The 20,486-nt window shown below is 44.4% G+C and overlaps 1 pseudogene; it reads left to right on the plus strand.

The window, feature by feature from the left end:
• Positions 1 to 2,035: 2,035 nt before the first annotated feature.
• On the plus strand, positions 2,036 to 18,598 carry LOC123067976 (F-box/kelch-repeat protein SKIP25-like; annotated as a pseudogene).
• Positions 18,599 to 20,486: the final 1,888 nt, after the last annotated feature.

Consider the following 20,486-nt stretch of genomic DNA (forward strand, 5'->3'; position numbering starts at 1 on the left):
GCTGGAGATCTGGCGGGAGTAGTCTGCAAGATTGCTCATCGCGGAGCTAGTGCCGGTTGATTTAATCGGACTCAAATCTGATCATGGCCAGGGGAGGGCAGGAAGCAGCCACAGCCGCCAGCGCTTCGCCTCAAATCACGTCGAGGGTTAATCATTTTTTAGGGTAAATAACGCCAGGGGCTACTAGTACTTTTTTATTTAGAGAACCAGGGGCAGACGCCATGACCAACGGCAGCCTCCCTAGTGGCGCGATCTAGTGGGCAGGACACAGAACTGTGGTGGGAGGAGATCCAACGATGTGGCAGCTGCAGCCGCTGGCGAGCACGACGGAGGCGGAGGCACGAGTACGAGGCGCAGCCAGAGATCGAGGAAGAGAGGAGAGGCAACACAACCTCGGAACGAACGGTGTCGCAGGAGAGGGAGACAGCGGCCGCATGTGACTGGGGAGACAAGCGTTAGACTCGAGAGAGAGCGTGATAGGGGAATCCGCCCCGATGTCATGAGACATGGATCCTTTCCCATGAAAATCACACGGGGATAGGGCCGAGAAAACCCCGTGTATTCCAGACTCCAAATGTCCAGACACCTAGCCCGGAGCTCATTTTGCGTGTGGGCTTTCCACCCAGGGAATGGGCCGGGATTCCGCAGGGATCCCCTGGCTACCAAATGAGCCCTCATGAGTAAATATGGAGGTCTATGTCGCCATGATGAATGGCTATCCGCAATCTAAAATATTTTAAATGGGGGGGGGGGGGGGGGGGGGGGGTAAACACTACTAGCAAACCTTTCACTAACGATGCAATTCCGATTGTTTTTATTAATAGTAAATGGTAATTCTGTAATTCCGAAACTGGTAAAGAGCCGATAGAAATTATAGAAATAGGAAGGACGCTAAGAATAACACCGTCTAAGCCGTCCTCTATTGCTAACTGCGTCCAAGTCTAGACCCTAGTACGGATGGCGTCCAGTCATGCCCTTTGATTGGTGCTCTCATTGGGCTCAACAGAGTCATTTTCCTTTAATAGATAGAGGTTTCATGACCTATGTACTCTAATACGTCTCCAACCATCGCTTCTTACCTTGCTGGGTGGTAAGCAAGCTCTAGCACGGACATCACCAATCATCACAGGAGCAACATCGTCTCACTAGCCGCTTGTCATTAGGATCATTCACTCATCGTTAGGATCATCCACTCGACCTATGGTTGGACCATGTGAGTTGTTCCATGGCCTCGTTGAATCTTCTTTGTTTGGTCTTCTGTACAAATATTCAATGGTTGCAAGCGTACATTGTATAGGTGACTAGGTTGTTACTTTTGGGCAATACAATTGGTAACTGGCTAGTTTATGATAACAGATAAGTCAATCTTGAGTCAGCGGTTGCGCTTTTGCCTCTACGTGTCAGTGCACCACTGCCAGCAGTTTTGGAAGCATTGTGTGCCGGTGTTGCAGCCCGACGTGAACCTGCCGCACGACCTCAACCTCGATAAGGTTCCGGTGTCGAAAGTGCCGGACTCAGGCCGCACGCAGCTGATGGAGATCCACCACCGTCGTGCTCTACTCCTGAACGACCTCCGCTGTGGCCCAACGTACACGGTGGATTTGCCGAACTAGGACGCGTGGTTCCCCACCAAGCACGGCCAACCGATATTTTTATTAATAATAAATAATAATGTTGTAAGCACGACCAGGCCAGTGTTGTCGGTTGTGCTTCAAGGGTGCACCCCGTGCACCACGCGCGCTCGCCGCTCCACCATCACCACCGACCATGGTCAAGGGGGAGGATTAGGAGGCCTACATTGTGGCCCTCGAGGAGGCCACAAGGAGGTCCATCGAGGAGTCTGAGTGCAAGGAGCTCGACAGGTGGCCTAGCCTTGCACACGAGCGGGTTGAATCGGCAGCTGGAGTGGAGGCCAGCATGCCCCCATCGCCACCAGCACCGCCCGCGCCCGAGCGTGCGGAGGAGGAGCCATGGCCGCTGCTTGGGCAATCATGGTCGTGGACGACCATGTTGCCATCATATATCGTACACGCCCATGTGGGTGGGCGAGGCCGAGCGGCATGCTGCAGAGCACGTGATGAAGGCCGAGCGGCAGGAGAAGCAGCAGCTGGTGGCCCAACAAGCGGCGACGCTGCCCGCCATCGAGCAGGCGTTCCCATAGATGAAGATGCTGGTCTACGTCGACCTGAACAAGGAGGAGGTTGACAACGACGATGCCTAGATGTATGCCCACCGCTGAGTGTTTTTTTATCTTTTCATTTAATTTTTTAGTTTTAATTAATGTAAATTGGACTTTTGTTGGCTGTTTTATTTAATAATTTCTAAAATCCAGCGAAATGTGAATTTTTTTCGTCCGTGTTGTTCGCATCTTCGGACAGGCGAACGAAAACAGACATTGTCGTCTGCCTGACTAACCCAAATGAACAAAGAACGAACAAAATATGTGTCAATTTGGGTCGCCGCATCGGAGTTGCCCTTAGATCGGACGAAGGCGTGGACTTTTCTAGGCCAGGTTGAACCAAACACTGGACGCCTCTAAGAGCAGCGTCCAGGTGTGGACGTGATTTGCAACAGCGAACAGCGTCGAGATGTAGTACTATTGATGGCGTCCTTTCCGAAATTTTTATTATTGATAATTAATATTCCAGTAATTCTGAAACTAATGAACACTAATGAAAAAAATTGAAAAATAGGAAGGACGCTAGGAATAATAACGTCCAAGGCTGGACGCCAGTACCAACAACGTCCATGGCTGGACGCTCTTATAAAAAGCGTCCACTATTTGGTTCGACCAAATCCCGCCTGGCTATCTTTGGCCTTCGACTTGTACCCTCAGCAACTTCCGCAAGACCAAAGCTAGACTCTGCCACCTCTAGCCCGTCGAAAATGGCACTCCAGCAACGCACCACCCTCTTTTCTCTCGCTGGTATCCCTCTTTGCCAATTCCCATCGTCGTACCTCGCTCGCGATGGTGATCCGCGGAATCCCCGTTGCCGCCGGGGCTGCAGTTGTCGAACTCTGACGGTCATATCCTCCTCAGCAAGGACGACCCCAACCTCTTCCCTGTTACGTTTGGAGCCATCGTCTCTGGCAACACTGACTACTAACACGCCATTGTGAGCCCCTTCTCCCCCCTACACTAGGCATGCGCAACCGTGCGAGTGGGTGTGCTGTGAATTTGTGCATGAATATTTGTGCATCTTGGCGTGAACTTGAGTTGTTTTCTACCAAAAAAGGCTTGCGCCCCGCTTTATAGAGAACACAACAATCATACAACTCGACACTGTAGGGCAACGCAGCAGAAAACAAAAAATTTCCGACCTACGCACCAGCCCAGGACCACTATGGAGACTGCATACATGGTTTGATCTTTTTCGTTACCGACTCGTAGCGCAGCGGAAGTAGAGTCGATGACGAACGGCGGTGCAGATCCCCGCAGCTAGGATTTACAACCTCCCAACCGCGAGGATGTATATCCTCATACGCCCCACGGACAGCCCTCCGGGAGGCGGTCGGACAGTCCCTCGGACGGTGTCGCGGACAGCCCTTCGGGAGGACCCTCAAAACTCGAACGATCACTCGGACAGCCCTTTGGGAGGATTCACAGAACTCGGACCGTCACTTGGACAGCCCTTCGGGAGGCACTCTCAAAACATCCCCTCGGGCAAAAGGATCAAAACTATGACCTCTCTACGGGGTTGCACACATACGGTGTCATCTATCCGGCAGGACTTCGCCGTCCAGAACTAGTTCCTGCCGGAACCTAGACAACCTTACGGCTCTACGAAACTCTTTTCGTGGGAGGGAGAGAAGAAGCCAGATAATGCATGGCATGTGTATGAGAGCAAGGGATGATTGTGGAGAGTGCCTCTCCACCTCTATTTATAGGAAAACCCCAAGGGGTAGGGGCACATGAAAAACCCCAAAATGTCTACACTTTATGTCACACATAAAGGGCATAAAGGGCATAAAGGGATGTCAAGTGGAGCCCCATGGCGGAGCTGCACCCTCCAACGTCCCACCTTCATGGGGGCCCCCCAAAGGGGGTTCCTTGATCCCCAAGTCCTTCTAGAAGCCTTTTGGGAAAAGCCCCAAAAGGTGGCTTTCCATAAATATCCCAAAAAGCACTTTCACTATTCACGACGACATTTTTCAGCGTCCGTTCGAACTGAAAATATTTATGTGGGCTTAGAACATTTCCAGTACCCATCATAATAATTTTCAACGCGTTCCGAAACAATTCCGGTTTTAGTGATTTTCATCTGCGAAACGCATCTGAAGTGGCTCCGGCAGCTCCGGAACATTTCCGGTTTTTATCTCAGAAAATTCCAAAAAGCTTCCAGAATGATTCTGGCACCCTTCAAGAATTATCAGGCATTTGCCGAAACCAAATTGACTTAATGGTATATCCCGAAACAACTTTTCGGTATCATCGAAACTCATCCGATGACCTCTCTCTGCGGTACGATTCCGCTGTCCGAAACTTTTCCGGTGTCCGAAACATTTTCGGTGATTTTCTCTCAGACTCCTTGTCTAGTATTGAATAGATAGATGACCCTTAAGTGTGTGACCCTATAGGTTCGGTGAAGTATAGACATGACCCGAAAACACTTCCGATCAATGATCAACATCGGAGCCGTGGACACCCATATTGACCCCTATACCCACATGAATGAATATTCGAGTGAACCTCTAGTTGCCATGTGCTATTCCTGTTGCTTTGCGATATGTTACATAGACCCGAGGTGAGATTTACTTGCATCCCCGTGGATCAACAATTTGTCCACTATGCTAGTTACCTCGTTACTGGTTTTGTTCTCTTTTCTCGTTTCCGTGTTCCGGCATCCCTGTGATCAAATCACACTGCGTCTGGCCAGACGATGATGGATACCGTAACACCGAGAGGGACCGAGAATATCTCTCCATGGTTGGAGGAGCAAATCCCAATCTTGAGCTATCAAGTTACTTGACACACTTTTCCATGAACCCGTAAGCCGCCGTAATAGCCACCCATTTACGGATGACGTTTAACAAACCCCAAAGTTCATGAAGCAAGCATGAAGAAACTCGATACTCTCATGGTCTAAGGAATCATGCAAACATTAACCATCTCTGTGTTATTTACCATTAACTTGTGACGAATGAATCTCATAGCATAACATCAAACCGGGTTGATTCAACACAAATGTTCTCTTAACATTGTGCCCTCAAAGTTGCTGGCATAGACATGCCCATGATCAGGAAAACGGAACCATCATGCAACACTTGAGCTAGTCTTAGAGGCCAAACTAGGAATACTTCTTACCGTTTATTATTCCACATGTGCATATGAGTCTTCCTTCGAGCCTCGTGGATTTTGCAGACTCGAGAATCATTGCAGTTATAGCATGGAACATAAACATAATTATGAACTCAGAGATAAATAATATCATTTATTATTGCCTCTAGGGCATATCTCCTACAGACTCCCACTTGCACTAGAGTCAATGATCTAGTTAATGCTAATGCACTTTACACCTATGGCATGCCGGTGTAAAAAATGCTTCGCATGTGGTATAGCCTGATGTCCATCAGATCTGACAACTTCAGCTCCGTGTCTATCTCTGCATATCATCGCGTTTTCACGCTTTCATAAAATTCATATTTTGTGCGGACTTGGCTTTGTATAAATGTGAATCATAAGTTGAACCTGGATTCCTCAGACTGAGTTATGGAGAAACTACCTGCAGTATTGTCCCATTGACAAAAGTCATCTTGGAACCATACTAATTTCATGAATGAACTATATGATTCAACATCTTCTTTGTCGCTTCTAAAGCGTCAACATACTTAGCCTTTGTTATAGAATTCGCCACAGTAACTTGTTTGGAACATTTTCCAACAAACTGTGCCACCACATTGTGTGCAACACAGAACCCTTAATTTAAATCAAAAATCGCATGGAGCATTGATGAAGACTGTATCGATGTAATTACTTACAACGAGCTCTTCATAATCTCTTCTTGTGAGAAAACATGTCATCAGTACTACTCTGGTACTAAATGACATCTTTCACTGTTGTCCTATGATCAGTACTTTTGATCTCTTTGGTATCCATACTCGCAACACCTTTGGAGTATCGGACATATCTGGTTGTTTTACATACCATGGAATACATGATTAATCCAAACACAAGAGTGTGTGGAATCTCCATCATGTATTTTACTCATCAGTGTTTTGGGACACCGAATCTTGCAAAAACTCTTTCCATGTGACTTCGGCAAGAATCACTCCTTGGCTTTTTTAAATGCTAAAAGATTTTAGCATCTTGTCAATATGTATTCATAGCTTAGCCCCATTAGGTAAATCTATCTCCATAGATCATCATACCTAATACCAAGGCTATTTAGCCTAAGCACTTCATCGAAAAACTATTTTTAAATGAAGTCCTAATTCGTGTCAAGAAATTTATTTCCAATTACCAATGTGTCAAGCACACAAGGTTTATAGAAATATTATTACGCTCCCACTTACTTTCTTGAATTACAAGCATCTTCGTTACCCATTGATGAAGTCAAAACCCCTTTTGACCATTTCATCAAAACACGAAGATTCCAACTCCATTTTGCTCTCTTCTGTCCATCGCTGGATCTTTGAAGTTTGCATATTTACTAGCATCCTCTGGATCGATAAATTACTTTGGACTGTATCACATACAAGTCCTAGGTTTTATTTCCATAAGATGGAAATCCTTTTATCATCCATGTTTCATATCTCATGATTGAAATATGTATTAATTGCTAATTCAACCCGAACCGACTTTAAGCATCGCTACGATGAAACAACCTCATCGTAGTCAACTCCTTGAACTTGTTATTGCAACAAGTCGAGCTTTATGAATAAAACATTTTTATCCATATCAGTTTTAAGTTCCATAAATATTCGTTAGACTCTAAATCTTCCTAATGGTGTATCAAGGTTTTTAATCTTGAATCATTTATATGGAAACTAACTCGGGTTGTATTGGCATTTAGCCAATTCCGGAGTCAGGGCCCATCAACGCTTCCTTGTGTATCGTAGGTATACTGTTGTCCAACAACAATATCTCATCTGCGCACCTGAGAGGTTTGCACGAGCCTTGCCTACGTGGTTCAGCTGCAAGTTCGACCGAAGTCCATACATTTTATTGTAGAGACTTCCGTATCAGTCGCAGTAGGAAACTCTGGAATTACTTCCAATGTCTCTTTCCTTTGAATAGATGACGAAGATACTGTTTATCTCATCGAGTTGCATTATTCTCCCACTCACCTTTTTGAAAGAACAATTTTCTTCAAAATCACACCGTTCTTTATGGCAAAACTTTTTGCCTCAGTATAGTGGTGAGGGAATACCCAATAATTTGGATAACCTACAAAGTAGCACTTGAATGATTTGGAATAGGTTTGTAACCTTTTACACAAGCCCAATATTCCAAATGTTAAGAAAAGATATAACATGGTTGGGCGTACCATACCATGGCATCATTTCAACAGACCCGATGGAGCTCTTTTCAGTGTAAAAGCCGCAGTCTCTAAAGCATCACTCTTTAAAAGGGATAATGGCAAATTTATTTATGTCATCTTTGATCTTACCATCTCATAAATGGTTTGATTACATCTTCACAGACTTTCCACTTGCAGTGGTATTCTGGGAAGTGCAAGTTATGAAACCCCTTTCACAACTCATCAGACATTCGCTAAACTTGTAACTCAAATATTCCTTTCTGCAATCAAATTGTAGAAACATAATTTCTTGTTACAATAACTTCTACTTCATTTTTGAAAACCTTTCGAATGATTTCAAAAGATCCAGACTTACGTCTCATCAAGTAAATATCCATATATCTACTTGAGCCATTTCTGAAGATAGATAAATCCACTACCTGCAACATTTATCGGACTACACACATCAAATGTATGATCACCAATAAGTTTGTTGTTCATTCTTTATTGCCTGTGAACGGTATTTCAGTCACTTCACCTTTCGGAGGAAAGTTGCAAGTGTCAGATGATTCAAAATCAAACGACATCAAAATCCATCATAATGGAATTTTCCATGCGGGTTTCCCCAAATGTGACCAAATGTAGTGCCACACTTGTGTGGTATTCTTTTAGTCTTGCGACATTTAGCGTCAGTGTTATGGATGTATCATATTACCATCAATATTCATAACATACATCCCATCTTGGATGGAAGCATAGCCCTTCATGTTATTCATAATACTGAACAACAATTGTTGTTTTTATGAATAACCTCTCTTGCAAAAACATTGTGCAATGGGCTAGAGTGTATGAAACTCTAAAATGATTTATGAAAATAAACCTAGAGGTAATGTATTATTATCAATATTCATAACATACATCTCATTCATAATGAAAGTATGGCCCTTATGTTATTCATAACACTGAACATGAAAAGTTCTCTTATGAACAACCTTCTTGCAAGATACCTTATGCAATGGGCTAAAGTGTGAAACTCTAAATGAATTATGAAAATAAATACAGACGCTAATACACCAATGGAAAGTATAGTAACATTTACTATGTTCCCTGTGTATACCTAAACCTCATTCCTGGCTAGTCTTTCAGGCCATATCAGTTCTTACATCGAGTTGCAACAGAATGCAATCGAGTGGGTATCTTTGTGATTAACTCACAATACCCAAAACTCAATGATTAACAATTTAATCATAATTCGCAAGAACTATATCTTTGACCAGCCTTCTATACATCAAAAACTTGTATGACATTCATACATGAGCTGGATATTCCAATCTTCTTTCTTTTCGCCTTTATACTTCTAACAGTTTAACTTTTAGTATTTCTCCTACTCTCAGAAGAAGCACCCAACTTAAGAGTGGCGTTAGCCCCGGACTTCCTAGGCGTGAAAGTCTCACTAACACCCTTCGGACACTTCCTTTCTCTTTAAGTTGTTGTTTTATTCACCTTTCATCATATGACAGGCGTTCTTCTGGATCCCTTTCCCAACAGTCAAATGCATAGTAAACACTTTTACTAATACTTGCAAACAAACATTACTTTGGATATTTCATATCTTTCAGCCTTTGTTTGTATCTGAAAATTAATTTTCAGTTCCATGAATATCATATAACTGTCCCAACTTTCGAAGTTTGGGTTTCATGGAAGCAAACATATTCCACTTGACCGTAACAGAATTCTAGCTTTTGGATCGAAGGACGGGAGTCACATGATCCATAGCATTAGCGGGAGGATACGGAAAGCATGCGATAGGACAAATTCCCTCTCGACACTTTTGAGGACAATCCTCACATTACGTTACCAATCGTAAAGTTTTTAACCAGATATTTAACAGCTATTCAATTTTAACAGGGAAGGTGGAAACACGAGCCATTATTCTACAACTATTTTGCAAGAAACACTTAGACAGTGTTCATAATTAATTGCACTGAGAATTAAGCATGTTAATTCAATAGTGCGCTCCCACTCAAATCAATATCTCTCATAATTAATTTTGAGTGATACAAGATCCAGACTTCAACTCATCGCCATAGAATCATCATCTCATAACGGGAATTTTAATCGGTAGGCCAACTTGCCGATCACATCTCTATGTGACTCTTGCTCATCTTTCAATGCGTGTGTTCCGAGCTCAGGACGATCCTGCCATGAACGTCAAGACAACCAAGTGATCTTGCTGCGAGGTCTGACCTCACCCGCCTCACACTTCTCTAATCGTTCGTACCCATGCATCCATGGCGCACCCCGAAAAGATAGGTGTCGTGACGGTGCTACACTTGGGAGAACACTAACTACTTGATATTTTAGTGAGAGATCACCCTAATAAAAGCGACTACCGCGCAATCAAGAAGGGTGCATCATAAGGGATAAACATCTCAGGCAATTCATAATAGCATGATATGGTATAGCCCTTTCTGACGGAGAAGTCTTTCATTTCTTCGTCTTCGGCATTTGCGTCGGTGTTCACCTTCGTGAAGATTTCCACCACCTTATCGGTGCACCAGATAATATCGCTATTTCCATAGCTAATAAAATAAGTGCATTACTTAAGGTTGACACGCAGGTCACTAAAGTGACAATCATATGGCTCCAGCCATCATGCCGAATCATGACACGCAGGTCATGTTAATCAATTTACATCATATAGTCATCTCATACATAATCAAATTGAATATGAGCATTGCTATACCACATCACATGCACATGCAAACCCTCCTGCAAAACCAAGTTAGACGTTTCTAATCGGTTCATGCAAACTTGTTTTTCGTGGCTTCTAAGGTTTTGACTTAAACCACAGCTACCAACGTTTTATCATCAAGTATGATTATTCAAGTTGCTAGATTAACATCTCGGGGTGTATGAAACACGAGATAGTTAAATCTCGAGCCCCATACTAAACTTCGTCATACGCATGACCCCCGTGCAGATCATATCTGCAATGCCCTTTCATCTGCGAATTTCATCTTTCTTTTGACTACGGCAGAACCCAAAGAACTGATAGCACTTCCATGATCAATCAGGATCACGGATTGCCAGAACTTTGTGAAATTCCACCATGCTGTCTCGAGATTGAGCAAACGCAAATTCTAGGGAAGCAACAAGAACGTCGGGTAACAGATTTCATCTGTCACCCGCATAAATAATTTTTAGCAATAGATCTCATCTACTCCAAAATAATATTATGCAATACCCATACATCTCCATGTATTCTAGATCATAACCTGCATCTACGCATAGCACGGCTCTGATACCACTGTAGGGGAACGTAGCAGAAAACAAAAAATTTCTGACCTACGCACCAGCCCAGGACCACTATGGAGACTGCATACATGGTTTGATCTTTTTCGTTACCGACTCGTAGCGCAGCGGAAGTAGAGTCGATGACGAACGGCGGTGCAGATCCCCGCAGCTAGGATTTACAACCTCCCAACCGCGAGGATGTATACCCTCATACGCCCCACGGACAGCCCTCCGGGAGGCGGTCGGACAGTCCCTCGGACGGTGTCGCGGACAGCCCTTCGGGAGGACCCTCAAAACTCGAACGATCACTCGGACAGCCCTTCGGGAGGATTCACAGAACTCGGACCGTCACTTGGACAGCCCTTCGGGAGGCACTCTCAAAACATCCCCTCGGGCAAAAGGATCGAAACTATGACCTCTCTACGGGGTTGCACACATACGGTGTCATCTATCCGGCAGGGCTTCGCCGTCCAGAACTAGTTCCTGTCGGAACTCAGACAGCCTTACGGCTCTATGAAACTCTTTTCGTGGGAGGGAGAGAAGAAGCCAGATAATGCATGGCATGTGTATGAGAGCAAGGGATGATTGTGGAGAGTGCCTCTCCACCTCTATTTATAGGAAAAACCCAAGGGGTAGGGGCACATGAAAAACCCCAAAATGCCCACACTTTATGTCACACATAAAGGGCATAAAGGGCATAAAGGGATGTCAAGTGGAGCCCCATGGAGGAGCTGCACCCTCCAGCGTCCCACCTTCATGGGGGCCCCCAAAGGGGGTTCCTTGATCCCCAAGTCCTTCTAGAAGCCTTTTGGGAAAAGCCCCAAAAGGTGGCTTTCCATAAATATCCCAAAAAGCACTTTCACTATTCACGACGACATTTTTCAGCGTCCGTTCGAACTGAAAATATTTATGTGGGCTTAGAACATTTCCAGTACCCATCATAATAATTTTCAACGTGTTCCGAAACAATTCCGGTTTTAGTGATTTTCATCTGCGAAACGCATCTGAAGTGGCTCCGGCAGCTCCGGAACATTTCCGGTTTTTATCTCAGAAAATTCCAAAAAGATTCCAGAATGATTCTGGCACCCTTCAAGAATTATCAGGCATTTGCCGAAACCAAATTGACTTAATGGTATATCCCGAAACAACTTTTCGGTATCATCGAAACTCATCCGATGACCTCTCTCTGCGGTACGATTCCGCTGTCCGAAACTTTTCCGGTGTCCGAAACTTTTTCGGTGATTTTCTCTCAGACTCCTTGTCTAGTATTCAACAGATAGATGACCCTTAAGTGTGTGACCCTATAGGTTCGGTGAAGTATAGACATGACCCGGAACCCCTTCCGATCAATGATCAACATCGGAGCCGTGGACAGCCATATTGACCCCTATACCCACACGAATGAATATTCGAGTGAACCTCTAGTTGCCGTGTGCTATTCCTGTTGCTTCGCGATATGTTACATAGACCCGAGGTGAGATTTACTTGCATCCCCATGGATCAACAATTTGTCCACTATGCTAGTTACCTCGTTACTGGTTTTGTTCTCTTTTCTCGTTTTCATGTTCCGGCATCCCTATGATCAAATCACACTGTGTCTGGCCAGACGATGATGGATACCGTAACACCGACAGGGACCGAGAATATCTCTCCATGGTTGGAGGAGCAAATCCCAATCTTGAGCTATCAAGTTACTTGACACACTTTTCCATGAACCCGTAAGCCGCCGTAATAGCCACCCATTTACGGATGACGTTTAACAAACCCCAAAGTTTATGAAGCAAGCATGAAGAAACTCGATACTCTCATGGTCTAAGGAATCATGCAAACGTTAACCATCTCTGTGTTATTTACCATTAACTTGTGACGAATGAATCTCATAGCATAACATCAAACCGGGTCGATTCAACACAAATGTTCTCTTAACATTGTGCCCTCAAAGTTGCTGGCATAGACAATGCCCATGATCAGGAAAACGGAACCATCATGCAACACTTGAGCTAGTCTTAGAGGCCAAACTAGGAATACTTCTTACCGTTTATTATTCCACACGTGCATATGAGTCTTCCTTCGAGCCTCGTGGATATTGCAGACTCGAGAATCATTGCAGTTATAGCATGAAACATAAACATAATTATGAACTCAGAGATAAATAATATCATTTATTATTGCCTCTAGGGCATATCTCCTACAGACACCACACCACATACACTCGAGATAGGATACAAGAATGCAAAATAACAACGACACCACCACAACACACTCCATGCTCGCAAAAGGAATATAAAGAGTCCCGCGAGAAGCGGTCGGAGTGCTCCACCGTGACAGAGGTGTCACGAAGAGACGACGTTGCGCCCGACGAACCATGGACTCCAAGACGGTGCCTTCAGGAAGGGTACGATACTGGAGCACTGCCACCACCGATTCAAAAAAAAATCATGGTTTCACCTAGAGCAAACCGAAGGAGGAGAGTAGCCGCAACGTCGCCTTCACGAAGGTGACGACGTCCACGGCTGCCGCCGCCGTTGGCCTGGTGCAAGCCAACAAGGACTGCCCTCTCGCACGCACTTTCCACCTCTGAGACCACCATTGGTTGTTTAACACCGGACCATGCCGCCCGCACGCTCATGGCAGGGGTAGCTTCCCACCGCCCGCGAGACCCACGACCCACGCCGCCACATCCGGCAGCTTGCACCGCCTGTGCCACCATGCCGCCTGTCACGCTGCCGGCACAACACCGTCTATAACCGCTTCAGCGCACCACCACACCCGTTGTCCAACATTGTGTCCATGCCTGCTCGATCTGGCCCGCGCCCGACCTCCTTTGCATGGAAGACAAAATATCCCCGCCGCCGCCTACGCCGACCAGGCTTCGCCCGGCCGCGCCCTGTGGCAACGACTAAGGAGGGAGAGGGGGAGGGGGAACCCCGACGACGGTGGCTAGGGTTAGCCTCCCGGTAGCTCACGGGAGCGTCGCAGAAGGGAGAGAGGAGGCCTCCTGACTAGCTCACCACTCGAGTTGTTTTCTTAGCAGCAAGGAGTGTACTAGAGCACACTGTCCAGGGTTGCTTGGGACAGTTTTGGTAGCTAATGAGTTAGAAATACATATATATTCGTGTTTAAGACAATTTCTCTTCTAATTTGGCAAAAGCAAACTGGTCTAGAATGGTACAAATGGGCGTTTCAGTGATTTGTTATCGATGCCTCACAACCATCACAAAATATCCAAAGCTCACATATTAAATCTATTAGATGAAATACTCTCAGTAGAGTAAAATAAAAGCACCTGACCGAACCACATAATTGGATGCTGGTTATAATAGCGTCCGGCCGTGGACATCATTCGCAATAGCGTCCAGCCTGGACGTCGTTGTCCATAGCGTCCTTCCTATTTTTCAAATTTTGGCCCACCCATCATCATTTTTCTAATTGTTGCAGTACTAATTACTATTAATAAAAAATCGGTTACTAGTTTCAGAATTACAGCATTATTATTTATTATTAATAAAAAATCTGGTGCAATTCGAATGAACATTAAATGGGGGTAATTTGGGCCATAAATATCACAGTACTCCGTAGAAGTTATCAATTAAAATTCACTCTCCCGAAAATAGTGGGGAAAAGGACATGCTGATTTGACTTGTTTAACATAAGTATCATCAAACAAAACAAAAACATGTAGTGTCACTCGTATTGAATCCAGTGATCGGTTTCTTAATACTCCCATAGCCTAGATCAACGGAAATCCGAGGGAAAAAGCAACTAGAAACTTTGGGCAAAGTTCGGTGCTAGGCTACTAGGTTAGATAAAAATTACGCACGAGAGAGGAGATGTGATGTGATCTCACTACCTTGAATTTGGACTTTTTATTACCTGCTTGCCTTTAAAAAAAATACCTGCTTGCCGACTGTCTCTCCTTGCCATCCTGCCGCTCGCCACTGGCCGAACAGGAGAGACGAGCGACCTGCCGCCAAAGGTACCAAGAGGAGATGGCCATTATTTCATGTATATTATTCTGGCCGAGAAGACCAAACTCTTGTACCAGATTCTGAATAATAAAAATCATTCGCTAACGTGCAATTCAAATGAAAATTAAATGAGGGTAATTAACACAATAAATATAACAATAGAAGGTAACTATTAAAATTCACTCTCCTGAAAATAATGTGGAAAATGACATGTTGATTTTACTTGTTCAAAATAAGTATCATAAAGAAAACATGTAGTGTCACTCACATGATTTGAATCCAGTGATCGGTTTCTTAGCAAGAAATGTCCCCCATAGCCTAGATCAACCGAAGTCCAGGGAAAAAGCAACTAGAAACTTAGGGCAAAGTTCCGTGCTAGGCGCCTACTAGGTTGGATAAAAATTACAGGATGCTAAAACTTAGTTAGCTGAGATTTATTTTGGTCTCCTTCACAATTTCATCCATTGGATTAAAACTCGCATTGCGATTCATACGTGGCCCGCGGCTGACCGAATTTGCTTTCGCCAGCAGCCTGTTGTGTCTCGTTTGTCAAAGCCGTGTGTAAGCGTTGGGCATTTAGGCCTTTTATGTTGCGAGATCCTGGGTGGATTTGCGGTGTTGATGAGCCTTTTACTGTAAATCCCTATTTGCCGCATTTTGCGTCAAACAGTCGACCAACTGCAAATACGGAACGACCGAGCAAGCGATTGGGCTGGCCCATCTGTAGTATATAGGTACAACTTTAACGTTTCGATTTTGTAAATCTTCTAGAGTGTTCTGGTTTTTTGGTTTTGGGAACCTTCTCAAATGTTCCTGAACTTGAATTTTCTAAAAAAATATATTTTCTTTTTTTTTCCTTTTTTTCTTTCAGTTTCAGTTGTTTTTCTTTTTCCTTCTATTTCCTTTTTTCTTTCTGTTTAAATTTTTCCTTTTTCCTTCAAATATTGTTTGGAATTTCAAACAATGTTATCATTTTCTAAAACAATTCACAATTTCAAAAAGATTTCAGCAATTTTATAATTTTTTTCTCACTTTCAAAATTTGTTCAAGATATCAAAAAATGTTTTCATTTTCAAAATTTGTGCACAATTTAAAAAACGTGTTTAAAATAATCATGTTTTCAAAATTAGTTAACCATATCAATAAATGTTCAGGAATTTGTAAAAATGTTCTAGATTTCAAAATTTCTTCAAAATATGTTCTCGTTATCAAAACAATATCACAATTTCAAAAAATGTTTTTTCAACAAATGTTCTTGTTTTCAAATTTTGTTCACAATTCAGAAAAATGTTCGTGCTCCAAAAAATATTCATGAATTTGAAAAAGTGTTCACGATTTTAAAAATATTCATGATTTCATAAAAATGTTGATGTTTCAAAGAAATATTTGCGGTTTCAATATTTTGTTCGCAAATTCAAAAAATGTTCCCATGTTTTTTGGTGTCATTTCCAAAAAATATAAAATTTAAATTTAGTTTGCGCTTTAAAATAATATTCATGTTTAAATTATTTGTTCTCAATTTTAAAAATGTTCCTGTTTATGATTTTTATTCAAAATTAAAACTGTTTGTCATCTCAGAAAATATTTAGGAATTTCCAGAACAAATTGGAATGATAAAAATTGTTCACTATTCGGATAACAGTTAGTAATATCAAAAATAATTGTGGCATTTTAAAACCGTCGCAACTTTGAAGGATGTTTTGCAAGTCTCAACCTTGTAGTCTATTCTTATAGTGTTTAGCCCATTTATTTACAGCAACAACTGTTTGCTGTTGTGACTAATGGCTCGTGGTGAGGACTCTGCTTTGCGTGGGCTTCAGACCCTGTGCATCGAGCTTCTGCGCAACGCAAAATGCATTTAACAGAAGGTCCCCCTTTTACTCGAATCCTGATGTAGTGGTTTGTTTTTCAGCTATTTTTGCGTCACGTGAGAGTAAATAACAACGGGGGCATCGGTGGGCTTCATACCCTGTGCATCGAGCTTCTGTGCGACCCAAAATGTGTTTTACAGAAGGTCCCCCTTTTACTCGACCGGTAGTGTTTTTTGAACGGGAGCCAATAGCTTTCTTGGTGTAACGTCAGACTTTTCATCCTTTTTTCTGTAGAGCTATGACACAGGGCTGGGTCGGCAAAATCCGGGTGCCTGTGCGAAACTAAAAAAATAGGGTCCTATCTCACCAAAAAATTGAACTATCAAGCAATTATAATGTACTACCTCAGTTCCTAAATATAAGTCTTTTAAGAAATCTCATTATAGACTACATACGGAGCAAAATAAGTGAACCTATATTCTAAAACACGTCTATATACACCCAAATATATCCTCTATAGTAATATCTCTAAAAAAACTTATATTTAGGAATGGAGGGAGTCTGTGATATAATTTCTTAAATAACAATTTGATATATAAATAAGTAAATAGGAATTAGGAGAATAGGAGTAGAATTATGTGTACAAGCCAGCAGAATTCCTCTCTGACTCTCACTGAACCCGAGATAACCAGAGGAATAATCGATGGATTCAAAGTTGCAAACAAATGAGGACTATTGTATTTGCAATGCCAAAACTGTCGTACATAGTTCTCATCCTGCCTCCGCCTTACCTGTCGCTGTGTCATCCGTCACCGAATCTAGAAGTCTCGGTAGCAGAAGCCAGGAGGATGCGCCGTGTCGCTTGCCTGTGGAATGTGGAGGCGATCGATCAAGCAGAATTGAACCGCCGTTCGGTTTCCGATCAAGCAGATCAGCTTTTTCGAGGGGAGATCGAGCAGATAAGCTGAACTTGGAGCTGGCGGCGGGCATCGTTCAGCAATCGGCATCAAGGCATCGAGCAGCGCCTGGAACGCTCGAGGCCTGGCTCACGCGCGGGGGGGAGTCACGGCCAGCGGGCAGCGGCCCAACACCTGCCACATGAAGATATACATAGGCATATAAAAAAGAAAGAAGTCAAATTTTCACTCTCAAATGTAGCCCGAGGGACAAATACCCCCCTCAACTCAAATTTGGTATGATTTTAACCCCCAAATCCTTAAAACCGGGTAAATATCCCCTTAGGTTGTTTTGCATCAATTTTAGGCAGTTTTGGGGCGAGAAAGTGTGCCGTGGCATGGTATTTGGGTGCGCAACCAGAGTAAAGCTCGCCTCGATGCACGACGTCTGCCATGGCGCCACCTCCTGTTTGTGCCGTCCCTGCTGCCGTTCCTCTCACTTTACGCGCTCCTCGAGGGCACAGGTGACGGCGGCACGATCTTCATAGCCTACGAACAGATCGCCGCGCGGTTGGACGGGTTGCCGGCGCCCCCAATGCTTTCCGACCCGTCGTTCTTCTACCGCCAGTTGCCGCTCCGGTTTTTGGCCGTGGCGGGGTGGCTCGTCCTCGTCGCGGGGTGCACACATCCGCTCCACGAAGTGTTGTGCCGCCCGCTCGTGTTCGACCCGGGCCCCGTGCCCCGTGCCCGTGCCTTGTTGGCTGGCCAGCTCGCGGCTCCCTCTCGCTCTGCGCAGGTGGTGGACGGTGGGCGCGGGTGCTTGTTCGTCGCGGGCGCCGGCTATAACCTCGTTGTCTCGTGCTCCGGGAAGATATGGGACCCCGACATGTCCTCTCCGCGGTGGGAGCCGCTTCCTCCATTGCAGGATGGGGTGGACCGGCACGCCGAAGACGCCGCCTACTCGGGCGAGAAGATCTGTGTGGTCAACCTACACGGCAGTGGCGCCAAGGAGGCCGTGGTGTTCGACCCCGTGGCCGTTAGGTGGGAGGCCGCCCGGCATGCTCGCTGGGTGGAAGGGCCTTGCCACAGCGTTCCCGGGCGACGGCGACAAGGAGCACGGGGCGCCCCAATGCTTACGAGGATCTGGACGAAAAGGCAAACCGTAGACTATGAAGAAAGCTGGGTTGAGGATTTGGACGGCAACAACTTCTACGGCAGCGTCCTCATTGCCATGCTCTACAACGGCATCCAAATCTCTATCTCTACTACCTATTGTTCATTGTTTTTGATATAGCTTACCACTCATACCAAATGGTCTCTATCTCTACTACCTAAAATAAACGGAGGGTTCCGTTTCTCCTCTTACGTCGTTGTCCTTCGTCTGCCCTCCTCCCGCATGTCCCTCCTCCACCGATTTTTTTGTTTACCCTTTGCTGGGTTTTTTCGTCCATGTGTCACCCCTCCCCTCAACCCCCTCAGCTTTCTCTCCACTAACCATATTTTCCTTCTGAAATGCATCTCATCATCTCTCTCGCTCGGGGCGGCGGCGGCGGCAAATCCATGATGCAGATGACAACGAGCTCTTGCAGGTCAGCACCTCTTCTCAACTCTCTCTTTACGTACGCCCAATCATCTCTTCTCCCTTTCTGCGACCATTGGCGATGGTGTCACCCATGGTTATAAATAGCGGATAGCGGGCTGGTAGCGGATTGGGGTCCATGTAGCGGAATGTGGATAGCGGCGATATTGCGGGCGCTATGTCCGCGTAGCGGATTTGTAAAAACACTAGATTATCGAAAATTCAATATGGGTCATACTACTATATGGTACTATTATCTCAGTCGTTCCTCCTCCTCGAGATTCTCGCGCATGCATGTATATGCATATGTATTCAACTGTGGCACTGAATTGAACAGAGTGGCAACGCGGCTTGTCTTTCGTTAATTATGAGGCCCAACGGTATAGGTCCAGTACGGTCTTAGAAGGCCGGCTTTCAGCAGGACCGACTGGTCTCTCCTCCTGGGCCGCCTCCATCCCACGCGGGGGTTTGGTCCACTGATTTGCTGAAGTTCCCATTTGCATTTATGTGAAGCCTTATCCCATCTGCTGAAGATTGGCTGCCTCTGAGGCACACAGCAGACAAATACCAGCCGAGGAAACATTCAGAATCAGATGTACAGACCAGACGCAGAACGAGGAACAGCCTTGGAGCTCACCTGCATACTGGATCTACCGGGAAGATGACATCCTGAGACGCCGCGGACGCTCCAGCCGCCTCCTCCGCCCAGGGCGCCCCGCCTCCGCCTCCGCCTCCATGCCCCTGCTAAACTTCTTTTTCTATTTTTCACTTTGTTTTATCCTAGCTCGCCCCCACCACAGCTGGTTCCTATTCGGCGCCTTAAGCGCTCCTTTCTTCGATCCTTGCAAAGGGGCGCACACCCCTGCCGCCGCGCTGGGTCGGCCCATATTACCTTTTTCTGTTTTTTCAAGACACAAAAAACTGTGGGAAAAACTGTGCTATTACTATGACTCAAACAGCGGATCTCCCAATTCATTGTACAACGCAGTAACCACTGGACCAACCAACCTTGACGTAATTGTTTATATCTTTTTTGGCTATTATTCTTTCTTTTTTCTTTTCTTTCCTTTTTTTGGAATGGTTTCTTCAATTTTTTTCTTTTTTCTTTTTTTCTTTTCCTTTTTTTCTGTTTCCTTTTTTATAAATACGTAAACTTTTTTGAAAATCCATGAACTTTTTTTCAAATTAGGTGAACTTTTTTTGAAAATCGATGAACTTATTCAAAATTGATGAACTTTTTCTTTAAATTTGTAAACTTTTTTCAAAATCGATGAAACTATTTTTCTCCAACTCGATGAACTTTTACTTTTTAATTTGTGAACTTTTGTCAAAATCGATGAACTATTTCTCCAACTCGATGAACTTTTTTCAAAATTGATGAATTATTTTTTCAAATTTGTGAACTTTGTCAAAATCGATGAACTCTTTCTGTAACCCAATGAATTTTTTTCAAATTGATGAATTATTTCTTCAAA

The sequence above is a fragment of the Triticum aestivum genome, chromosome 3B (genome assembly GCF_018294505.1).
Source record: "Triticum aestivum cultivar Chinese Spring chromosome 3B, IWGSC CS RefSeq v2.1, whole genome shotgun sequence".
Lineage (NCBI taxonomy): Eukaryota > Viridiplantae > Streptophyta > Magnoliopsida > Poales > Poaceae > Triticum > Triticum aestivum.